General features: G+C 44.9%; 1 protein-coding gene and 1 long non-coding RNA gene across 3 annotated transcripts in view; one reads left to right on the forward strand and one right to left on the reverse strand.

Annotated features, from left to right (window-relative positions):
* The window catches only part of DEPTOR (DEP domain containing MTOR interacting protein), a 131,767-nt gene that overhangs the window by 109,380 nt on the left and 12,590 nt on the right, over positions 1–9,797 (forward strand). The gene's annotated exons all lie outside the window — the stretch shown is intronic.
* Positions 1,175–2,542, reverse strand: LOC116575560. The gene is made up of 3 exons (XR_004279837.1): positions 2,501–2,542; positions 1,770–2,064; positions 1,175–1,249 (listed from the first exon to the last, which is right to left on the reverse strand). It is a non-coding gene; the product is annotated as an uncharacterized LOC116575560 (long non-coding RNA).

Raw genomic sequence — 9,797 nt, forward strand, 5'->3', positions numbered from 1 at the left:
GTCTCTGATTCCTATTTTGTATATTCACTTTGCTCAGTTTCCATTGCCAAGGCCACTTGAAGGTCTAGGATGGCTGCTGGAACCATGAGGTTTGCATTCCAGCCATCCATAAAAGATGAAGGGAAGGAGAAGGGCACTATTATTCCTTTAAAGATTCTTCTTAGAAACACTGCTTCTGTTTACATCCCATTGGTCAGAATATAACCACACATGGCCACACTTAGATACAAGGAAATCTGGGAAATGTTGTTTATTCTGAGTGACTATTATGGGTTGAATTGTATACCCCGCCCCCAAGAAAAAGACATGGAGAAGTTCTAATCTCCAGTACCCAAGAAGGTGACCTTTGGGAAATAGAGTTTTGACAGAAGTAATCAAGTTATGACGAAGTCATTAGGTTGGGCCCTAGTCCATGATTGGTGTCCTTATAAAAAGGAAAAAATTAGAAATACAGACTGATATGCACATTAGAAAGACAGACAGAAGACACCCATGGAGGAGATGTCCGTGGAACTGGATGGTACATCTATAAGCCAGTGAGTGCCAGTGATTGCCAGCAACAAGCAGAAGCTAGAAGATGCAAGCAAGGATTTCTCCTGGAGCCATCAGAGAGAGCGTGGCTTTGCTGATGATACCTTAATCTCATACTTCTAGACTCCAGAACCATGAGACAATGAATTTCTGTTGTTTTAAGCCACCCTGTTCTTGGTATTTGTTATGGCAGCCCTAACACAGTTGCCATGTGTCCAGGAAAAAACAGAGGTTCTATTAATAAAGAGAGAAAAGACAATGGATGCTAGGGGACAACTTGTAGTTTCTGTCACTGACCATAAAAAGCTGTACAAACATCCTTCAAGAAATATTGACTGAGTACCTACTGCCTACGGTGCCCTGTGGGGATCCAGTGGTAAGTAAAGCCAGCGAGGTCCCTGCCCTCATGGAGCTTCCGGTCTAGCGACAAGGGAGATAGTAGTTATTCACACCAATATTTAATTATGCACAGTGATGTGTATGTTTAGTAGGCATATTACCAGATGCAAGACTTGGAGCCTCAGATACAAATTTCTATAGGTTTGCACATTTCATTCATTTTCAGAATCCCAGGAGGAGCATTCTGAAGTTAGGGGCTGAGTCTGCCCGTTGCCTTCAGCATCAGAGTCTCTTAATTCAACCCACTGCTCTTCTTCCGCCAGATAAAATGAAATGTTGTTGGTCTTATAGTTACAGCTTGTGGTTCTCAAGGGAGAGCCTGTGAGAGAAAGTAAAATGATGGAGAACAAGATGGGAAAACATCCGTTTGGCAGAGGGTCGGGTCACTGAAGCAGGAATTATGGATGTTGAGTTGATTGAACGCTTTGTTTTGCTCATTCCTTCCCCTCCCCTCCAGCCTCTTCCATCCCAGGCCATATCATGACCCTCCACCCAACTGCTTGGCCCAGAAACCTAGAAGTCCTGCTTGTTCATCTCTTCTTCCTCCAATGCAAGACACTTCCAAAATGTATCTCGAATGCATCTGTTTGTCTTCATTCCCCCCCACCTCCAAACCCCTGTCATCTGTCACCAGGACTACAGTGGCCCTAACTGGTCTCCTTACATGTGATCTTGTCGCCTTATCATCTGTCCCCCAATGAAAGGAAATCTAGTTCTGCCACTCTGTTGCTTGAGATCCTTCATTGTGTCCATGTTGCTTTTAGCGTGAAATCTAAAAACCTTACCATGGCCTACATAGTCCCACGTGAACCGACCCCCACCTATCTTTGAAATCTTACCTCCTGGCCACGCTCATCCTTGCTCCCCTCCATCATCACCTTGTAGATCCTCAAACCAGTGATTGCTTTCTCTCCCCGGGCCTTTTGCACTTGCCACTCCTTCCTCTTAGGATTCTCTTCTTGCAGCTTGTCATGGGATCCCTCCTTATTTTTTGCACCTCCCCTTACAGGTCTCCTCCTCTTCAGTGGGGATGGAACATCTTCGTAGCATTTTCACACCCGCATCTCATTGGCTGGAATTGTGTTGCGTGGTCATTTCTGGGGGTGCTGAGGATTTCAGTATTTCATTCTCCATCTTTTATAGGGCAAGAGAGAGAGAGGTTGGGCCGAAGTAGGGTGGCTGAATTCTGCGGTATCTGCTGAGCCCCCTCGTTTTTCTCTTTCTTCCCTCCCTGCTTATTTCCTTCACAGATAAGTATTTGTCTTTTTCTTAAAGGAGAACTTAGGGAGTTCTCCCATTTTTTTAAAAAAGTTTTTATTCATTTATTTGACAGACAGAGATTGCAAGTAGGCAGAGAGGCAGGCAGAGAGAGAGGAAGGGAAGCAGGTTCCCTGCTGAGCAGAGAGCCCGATGCGGGGCTTGATCCCAGGACCCTGAGATCATGACCTGAGCTGAAGGCAGAGGCTTTAACCCACTGAGCCACCCAGGCTTTTTCTATTTGTCTTTTTTTAACCCTCCTCTAGGATACATGCTCTACAAACGCAGGGACAACATCTAATTCTTCTACTACCTTTCCAATAAATGTTTATTGAGTCAACAAGTTGATTTCTGTGGCCAGGGATGGTGGAAACTCGGATCCAGACACTGTCTCTGCTTTCCTAGAACAGGAAGCTTGTTAATATGGCAGGTAGCCAGTGGGATTTTATTCTAGCCCTTGCCACACCACATGACCCGTAACAGGTGCTCAGAATTTTTTTTAGAAATCCCAGTCAATTGGTTTCCATTTATTCAAGTATTACTATTTCTAAGGTATTAAACAAATCCTTGGAAGTTGATTCCCAAGGCCCCATCATTATAGTCTTAGGTAGATGGACAAATATAATATCTACTATATAATATAATATGTATATATAGTGTATATATATACAATGTATAATATAATATGCAAAAACAATTCATCTGAAAATCCCCAGCACCTTGCCAGTACAGAGTCGATCCTCATTTTTATTTTGTAAAAGAATTTGAGCATGTCGGGTGATGTCTAGACAATACATCATTTCAGTCAGATACAGCGGCAGACAGCACTGAACATATTTGCAAAAGAAGATAGATTTTCCATCTGGGAGCACATGCCCCACCCTTTCAGTAGATTTCGTGGAGAACAAGTGAAAGCAGCCCTACGATAATTTAAAACAGTATTTGTTGAGTAACATTACATGCTAGGCACTATGCTAGGTGCATTATCTCTGGGCTTTCATTTACAATCAACTCTGTCCTGGGACAGAGTATTGTCTCCCTTTCTACAGCTGGGGAAAATAATGAGGTTTGGAGGTTTAAGTATTTTGCCAAAGCATAAGACTTACATGGGAATTCAGATATGCCTGGGTCTAGATCATATGCTTTGGAATCATTATTGTTTATGTGTGGAACGGCTTATATCAAGAGAAGACAGAAGCCAGAAATACTCTTAATAACACAGGGCTTTAGAGGATCCTGGGCCAGAAGCGTAATATTGCATTTGGGGCCCCTCTGCGTTGGTTCTTATTGTACAGCTGTGTCCTCCGGTTCCATGACACTGATGGATGGCATTCTTGCAAAATGAGAAATCCAAATCACTGAGCTGTTTAAAAGTGAAAGGGCGGAGTTTGGGGAACTAGAAAAAACACATCCTTCTCTCAACTTTTTGTGTCCCAAAGATCTGAGCAGCCCAAATCTGTGGATCTTTAAGATGTTAGTATGATCCCCAGCATCGAACTGGGCTTCTGGATGAATGTGTTCTGCTGGCCAGAAGCCCAGAAGCATGCATCCTGGTGTCTCCTGATAGCAAGTATGGGTCCCGATGACGTGCTTGTAGAGAGCCTTAAGCAAAGCTTGGACCGAACGTCACCAGACACCTTGTTCCACCCTGGGCTTTAATATCTGGTTTTTCCTTCTTCTGTGTTTTGTCTGACACTGACAAGTGTTTGTTCTGGCTGAGTCCATACTGTAGAGACGTCTCTCTCTGAGCTAAGACTTTACTTTCTGCCCCATCTGTCCTCCAGCCCCCACGCAAATCCATATTCCTTCCACCAGTCCCGCGGTGCAATCAGAGGGCAGGATGTGCAGAACCTCCGGGCTGGCAGACCCCCGAGGATGGACTGGCCCCAGGACCTCTCTAGGCCAGTGCAAGTCTTCTGGGTCTTTTGTGACCTGATATCATCTTCAGCCTAGTTTGATTTCTGGGAGGGGACGAAAGCCATTGTGGTTATGTGATTAATGCTTGTCGGTTCTCGTTTTATTCTTGGCTCTTGTCCAGGGTTTTCATTGAATATCTTTATAGATGAAATATGTTTGAAATGCAACATCGTATAAATGTCTGTTGAATTCCCAACAACAATGGAAGGTATTATTTTCTCTATCAATAATCAGAAGCTTAGAGCTAGAAGATTCTGCTGATTCTTAATATTATCTTGGGGTCATATGCGTCTTTGAAAGTTCAGTGACAGCTATGGACCCTCTTGCCAGAAAAACAAAACAAAACAAAACAAAGTTGTGTGTGTGTGTGTGTGTGTGTGTGTGTGTGTGTGTGTATGTGAGAGAGAGAGATACATTTGCACACAGTTTAATGTTGTTCACGGATTATCCAAAATTTATTCGTGGATCCCGGGATAAGAATCTCCCAGTCTAACCTTCCCATGTTATCCGTAAGGAAAGTGAATCCCACCTAAATGAACTGACTCGCCCAGGGTTAAGTGAGAAAACCAGAACTAGGACCTGATCATGCTGATTACTGTGTGTGATGGATCAACCCAATGCTTGGCCCGTGGACACTCAATTTAGACTGTTTCTATCCCTCCTATGCCCCACCCCTACCATCATAGTCATTTTAGTAACTAATATGATTTGGGCTATTTGAGTTTATATTATGGTCAACTATTTTTAATAATTATTATTATACTAATAGTGCCTTGCTTTTGTGACACCTGTGTTGGAGACTCAGCATTCCTCATTGTATTCTCACAACTCCCTGAAATAGAAGTGAGTGTGTATTATAAACTCCATTTTACATGCAGGAAAATCAAGACCCAAGGAAAGCTGTTCAGAGCCAGGTGAGAAGTGAATGGCAGATCTTGGTGTGCCCTGAATTCCCATTTCGGGGAGCCAGGCTTGCATGGAATCGTCTTGTTTAGAACAAGCAAAAGCAAGAGCACAAAGTTCCTTGAATTAATGCCCAGACCAGTGTTTCTTCGGCCTCCCTGTACATCAGAATCACTTGGGAAACTCCTCCAACATATCCAAAGATACGGACACAGTTGATCTGGGCTGAGGCCCAGATATGGGCGCTTTGTGGAAACTCATAGATGACTTAAATGTGTAGCGGCCAAAAGTGAGAATTATCATCCCGACTTCACAAAAGATGGATACAATGCTGCCTGATCTTGTCCTGTGGTTGGATAAGGGGCTGCCCTGACTTTCATGCCTGGAATTCAAAGGGAAGACAGCATTCCATATAGTTTGTTTTTGAAATGCGCTGCGAAGACATTCGGACAGTGTACTTTGGGTCTGGAGGGATTAACTTGCAGTGTCTCAGTGACAAGCGCATTTGGAAATGCATTAGTTCCGCTTGATATCAGAATTGGCCCAAAGCAAAACAAGCCAAGAAGCAGCCCGTAAACCTCAGTAACACTGATTGCGCACAGTTATTCCTCAGGCTGACTTCTGGCTGCTGTGAACTATGTGGTGCCATGTGTGGGTCAAGAAACCCAGCTTCCCCCAGCCGCTGGCGTAAAACACAGCTTTCGTTGCATGTCCCATACCTCGGGATGGAATTTCGGGATGGAGTTTCAGCCGCATTTGATGGTGAGGTGGCCACTTAACAACTGTGGCCTTGTGCCCTGGGAAAATTGCACTGTGTCAGGTTCTTCTGGAGCTGCAGAGGCTTTTTAGAAGAAAAAGGAAATAGACCGCCTACCGTGCCAAGGAAAGTTGAAGGCTGGTGGAGGTCAGCTGCTTTTTAATTCAAATATATGTGGGGTCTTTAGTTTGAAGAGGTGATGATTCTCTGCCGAGGAACGTCTCCTCATACCTAGATCTGTCTAGTCACCCAGATTTGGCAGAAGTTTGTGCTAACTGATGAAAAGTTCACAAAGGAAGGTGTTAAAGGGGGCTCTCTTGCTTAGAGAGGGCCCGCAGTGCCCTTCGGCACCTCAAAGGAAAAAGCTGCCTTTGTGGCTATGTGTGATCAGCTGTGTTACTACAGTGGGACAGTGGGACCCTAACGGAGCTGTGTTCCAGGCAGGGTAGCCACCTGCACGTACCCACAGCTGGAATTGACGAGGTCAAATTCACAGAGCCAGAGTAATCAGGACCAGGCACACACTGTATCTTTGTAGGCCCACTGGTGGCATGACTGTCTCCTGCCTTAGCTAGGTCAGAGGAGGCAGAGGACCAAGGGGTCCCTGTGTCTGTGTGCACTGGAATTCGGGGCTGTGGGCCTCTGTGTGGAACACAACTTAGGGGTCTCAGACTCTGTGGAGAGTCTGAAGCCATTTTCGTCAGGAGCTTCTGATCTTGTGGAAATAGGATGTATACAAAGAAATAGCTGGAAAAAACTACATTCTCCATATGTATTTCCTTAGCAGACACCTCGGTTGTTTATGGTTCCCAAACCTCTGTGTCGGTTGGGCGACACGAACATTCGTTTCCAAACGTTCTGGAATAAGACTGTAAGGGAAACTTGGGAAGAAATCTAGAAGCTGGTAGCCTCCTTGGCATTGGGAGGCTTGACAACATGATTGATCAGAGGGCTATCAGTCAGGGAGAAGAACCGGATATGGAGCAGCACAGAACGACAGACCGGAACCCCTCCACGGCACCTCTGTGTCAGCCTCTCACTGTATTTAAGCACGGCAGCCATGAGTGATGTTCGCTGTCTTACTTGTGCTTCCCACATAGCATGCAGATTTCTCCTTGTGGCCACTTCGACCTGGAAGTACACTAGAAAGGGAATCTGGGAAATGTAGTTCTGGCTTGGCTAAGGGGACCATACGGAGCCAGCCAAGGGGACCATATGGAGCCCCGCCTCTTATTATATTCATGCTTTTCCTAAAATCAGGCCCACAGAATATCCCCAGTACAAATACTTGGAAGGGGTGGGGACACTGAATATGAGATCCCTCCGGTCAAGGAGGAGAGAGGATGAAGAGGATGACCTCAAGGAATTGTACCCAGCACTTGCTACCGCATGTGAAATTAGATTATATACCTCTAGAGTTGCTTCTACCATTGTCTCTATAAACAAAAACTGTCTCTTTGTTCCCTCTGGCTCCTTGGGGTGGGGACCCAAGACAGAGGAAGTAATTAAAATAGGAGTCCCCTGTTTGGTCTTTTCTCTCCAAACTTAAAAAACAAACAAACGAACACCTCATTCTAACAAACTCTGGTTCTGTCCATAACATGACTCATCTCAGGTACTTTATGAAAGATGGAAGCCATAGGACCAAACTGACTATGGCCATCTGGGAAGTTTTCCTGGATCATTTTAGAATGCCCAGAATGGAAGCCCATTTTCCAGGGTTAACCTATAAATTAATCACTTTCTTGCATTAAGACTTAGTGAAGCTCTTCAGTCCTGGCTCAGAATCCAGTGGTTTGGCGTTCGAGTAAACATGCGTGGGTGTGGGAGCTGGCCCAGGAGCGCAGACCACTTAATGGAATGTAATGTCTGGTATGTTCTTCAGGGATAACAGGAAGAAGGAACCCATTTTAGTTGGGCGTCACGGTGAGCACAGTGACGGTTACTTAATGTGTATCATCTGTCTCATCTTTGTCCCAACCCTATAACCTGGATATTAGCTCTATTTTATAGTTGAGACTGACAGAATTTGAGTCATAGCCTCTGGTTGTATGAGTAAATGGAAGAGCCAAAAGCCAGACTAGCCCAGGTCTGTCTGTTTCCAGAACCCTTGGTCTTTCCATTGTATCATGGTACCCTCCAAATGTGTTGGGATTATTTAATTTTCTGGTCCTCAATTTTTCCACATGGGCTAATCTTGGCAAAGTCTGTTACCAACTCTGTCAGGGATTAGGTGTTCCTCTAGGAATGGAGATATTGGACAGAACCCCAGTCTTCAAATCCATACAGTGTGCAAGATTCCTAAAGATGTTATGATCCATAACATAACACAAAGGTCATACCTACTGCTTATTGCTAGACCCCGGGAGGTGGGAGTGGGGTGGGGTCTACTCCCAATCTTTAGCCAAGTCAGCGTGGAACCTCCCTAGGTCCTTCAGTAAAAGTCCCTAAACTGAGATGGTTCTGAGGAGCCTGATTGGCAGCCCTGTCCATGGCCCACAGATTGCTTGGTACCAAATATAGCCCCATGTACTGGTAAAATAAGAGTTTCTAGAGAAGAAATCAGAGGCATAGTTTCCTCTGCCAGGGGTACTCAGCTCCCAGCGACCATGACAAAGAATTTCTGAGGTTACTTAGTCCAGATAACGTGCTCACAAAGACCACACTCCATCTTAGACCTATTTTCAACCCGTTTACTCCCCCCCCCAAGAGTACTACCACCTACTTGTGACCTGTGCTATCTCTGCGAAGTACACACACATACACACCATTTTGTTCTTAGCTCCAATCACAGCGGCACCACCTTGGGGGTAGAATAAAAAGAATGAGACTTTGGTTCACTCTTAAAGGTTAGATAATATCAAGGCATCTGGGTGGCTCATTTGGTTGGGCGTCTGCCTTTCTTGGGTCATGGTCTTGGGGTCCTGGGATCGAGCCCTGCGTCGGGGTCTTGGGATTGAGCCTTGCGTCAGGCTCCTTACTCAGTGGGGAGCCTGCTTCTCCCTCTCCCACTGCTGCTCTGCCTTCTTGTGTTCTCTCACTCTCTCTGTCAAATAAATAAATAAATTCTTAAAAAAAAAAAAGGTTAGATAATATTACCAACATACTATAGATCACCTCTTATGAGTAAAATAGTATATGAAAAATGTGATTGTCTACCTGATGAATAACCTTACTGTGTATTGCCTCTTTAGTCTCTTTTAAAACTTTTACTATATTCATTTTGCTTTTTAGCATTGTCCAAAAAAAAAGCATAATCATTTCTGGGTGTTAAGTGCCTAATAATAAAAAGCATTCTAAGGGCAAATAGCTAATTGGGTAAAAGATTTCTGTGGAGGAAAGAATTAGGGGTTAGGGAGGAAGTTGGACCTTCTGGAGCCTCTTTCCTTTTAGCCATGAGCTCCTGTGGGAGTTAACACATGGCGTTGGGAGTGTGTGTCTACTGCTGCTGGAAGCCCCAGTTTGCCATTCTTGGAATTCGAAGGAACTTTCTGTATCCAGAGTGCAAGCCAACTTTGTAAGGGGGGGGGCAAGGTAAGAGTGATAATTTGCATATCCTCTGTGGTATTCAAAGGCTCCCAGATGGCAGATTTTTTCCTTCAGTAGTAAAGGAATTCCAACGAATCTTGTGGTTATAATGTATGTACATTGCTTCTCTTCAGTGCCTGGACACTGCTTATAACCTCTGGGAACCACCAGGTCAAGAGTGTGCTGTCTGGCCTTAGCACAAGCAGATCTTGGAAGTGGTCCCAGTGAATCCAGAGCAGCATGTGGGAAAGGGTATGAAGCACCAGGACAGGCCACAAATCCTCCATCTAGCCTCAACCCCATTTCCAGAGGGAACCCCCTGGAAGGCAAATTTTCATCCTAAATCTGAAATCTAAATTCAGTGGACCCCATATCTCCCCCTCCTTGAAGTACGCCACAGTCCCCCATGACCGGCCCCTCCCCTCACAATGGAGCAAAGTGGACTAAGGGTGAGCCTGGGTCTGAAGCAGACCTTTGGTCGATTTGGGCTGGAAAGGGAGAGATT

The sequence above is a fragment of the Mustela erminea genome, chromosome 16, assembly GCF_009829155.1.
Source record: "Mustela erminea isolate mMusErm1 chromosome 16, mMusErm1.Pri, whole genome shotgun sequence".
Classification (NCBI taxonomy): domain Eukaryota; kingdom Metazoa; phylum Chordata; class Mammalia; order Carnivora; family Mustelidae; genus Mustela; species Mustela erminea.